Source organism: Bombus impatiens, unplaced genomic scaffold (assembly GCF_000188095.3).
Source record: "Bombus impatiens unplaced genomic scaffold, BIMP_2.2 scf_0624, whole genome shotgun sequence".
NCBI classification, from domain to species: Eukaryota; Metazoa; Arthropoda; class Insecta; order Hymenoptera; family Apidae; genus Bombus; species Bombus impatiens.
In genome coordinates, this window is record NT_177043.1 from 47,173 (window position 1) to 49,279 (window position 2,107).

The window sequence follows — 2,107 nt, forward strand, 5'->3', positions numbered from 1 at the left end:
ATTTTTGCGAGTGCGTACGACTACCATCCCGTTGTCCGCGGATTCGTTATCGAACCTAAGACCACTGTCACTAGCGTCGCGAGTGTGTGATCATTGTGAGTTTGTGTCAACTCTGTAACATTTTTTGTGTATCAATAAAAATAACTTCAATGTAAAAAAAATGGATAGCTTCAGTGAGGGATCCTTACCTGTCCCAAGCCCCCGCCACGAGGACGACTCGGGCCCATATTCGGACTTTGACTCGACATATATATAGGTATATATATGTCAGATTAGCACTGGGAGTAGGGTTGTGGGCGTCAAATGAATCTTCACGAGAATTAGCCATTGGTACGGTACACACAGGTGTAGTTTATTGCAATGATAGAATTATTACAGTCTTGACAATTGATCACGGCGGTTTGGGACTTTGATCACGGCGGTTTGGCACTCGCGACACTAGTGACGATGGTCTCAGGCTCAATAACGAATTCGCGGCCAACGGGATGACAAAAGAACGTACTCACAAAGTCTAAGTCTGGTTCTTTGTTAGTAAAACGTGAAATAGGTCTCTCCTATTTTCCCGTAGCTGGTACAAAAACTATTTGTTTGAAGAGCTTTAGTCAACTAAATCCTAAGATTTATGACGGGTCCTCAGGCTAGCTGAACATATACTGCGGAGACGCATCGACATCTGGCAATTATCTTGCTCGAAGAATAGGGTCTGCGTGTGGCGAGCCACCGGACAGCAACTGTTGGAATGTTTACTGTCGCGTGTCGCCAGGAATATTTCTTTTAAGGAGAGCTATAGAATTACTCCATACCTTTATTAGGTTGGCCGCGACTACGTTGGGTGACAGACTGTCGCCTCGAGCCAGAGCTCACTATCACCAATCTCGAACAATTACAATCGGATTGAATAACTACAATTGTTTAATTACAGCTATAGTAGACTCTAGGCTACAATGTCGCGGGATTATCCACTTGTTGCGGGGTTATCCAAAGTTCCATAGGCTCCGGTGGTCTTTCATCTCCGACATATATATACCTAAATAACCTATATAATATACACGGAATAATACGAGAGATATTTGACATACATATATATATAGGAGAAATCTATAGTGCGCGAAAAGATTGCAAAATGTGCGAATTGTAAATTTGAACCTCGTATCACAATGGTATGTAGACTTGATGGTGGACATAGGAAATACTAAAGTTTCAGTCCAATGCGAGGACGCCGCAGTTAAATTGGAATGTTTAACGCCGTCAGACTCTAGCTTAGTGTACGACATAATCGTTGGTGAACACATATTGAGCAGCAAGAACTTGTGCGCGAAAAAGGTAATACATTGTCTTTAGAGAACACGAGGCGGGTATGGATTCTCGCGGAGTAGGTCCATGTTGTAGGAAACCCCAACGAATCTGATATTCTCCTATAGTCGGGTGGCCGCCGACCGATGCTTTCGGGTACTTGTCGGTCCAGCGAGGAGAATTTCGGAGAAGTTGGTGGGCCCATACTGGTCAAGACCACCCACTTCACCTTCTCGTGGGGCTTTTAATTTTCGACGTACATTGGCTTCAAGAATACCTAATCCTAAACCGACCCCTTAAAAATATTTTTACAGCTGTAGCTGGAAACTTTACATAATGGTGGATTTATTATTTCGACGTTCAACAATAGATGCTATTTTCTCTTCATTTGATTGCAATATGTAACCACATCACAAATAAGGTGAGTTGGAAAACTAGCAGAACTTTAACAATTTGTTCCTTTAAGATTTGTTCCTCATGACGAGTAAAATACAGCACAATAAAATAATTTGACTTTGAATTGGTGCGTTGAACGTGAGCTCTGAAGTGTTCTTCGACGTAATTTGTCCGACGTTACATCGAGGCAAGTGTTGCATCCGAGCTTAATAAGACATCGATCGGGGCTGGGAAATGAAGTCGCAGTTCGGCTAGCTTGATATTTCTGGGTATATCAAGTCTCGAGCGATCGATGTGTTGGCTTGGTATCGGGGTTGATGGGGAGCAGGAGGCGGGTATGGGTTCTCAGGGTGTAGGACCACGCTCTGGGAAACCCCGATGGAGCTGATATCCTCCTATAGTCGGGTAACGGCTAGTC

At 43.6% G+C, this 2,107-nt stretch overlaps 1 pseudogene; it reads left to right on the forward strand.

Annotated features, from left to right (window-relative positions):
- Positions 1-1,541, forward strand: part of LOC117152044 — a 3,476-nt pseudogene extending 1,935 nt beyond the window's left edge.
- The last annotated feature ends 566 nt before the right edge of the window (positions 1,542-2,107 follow it).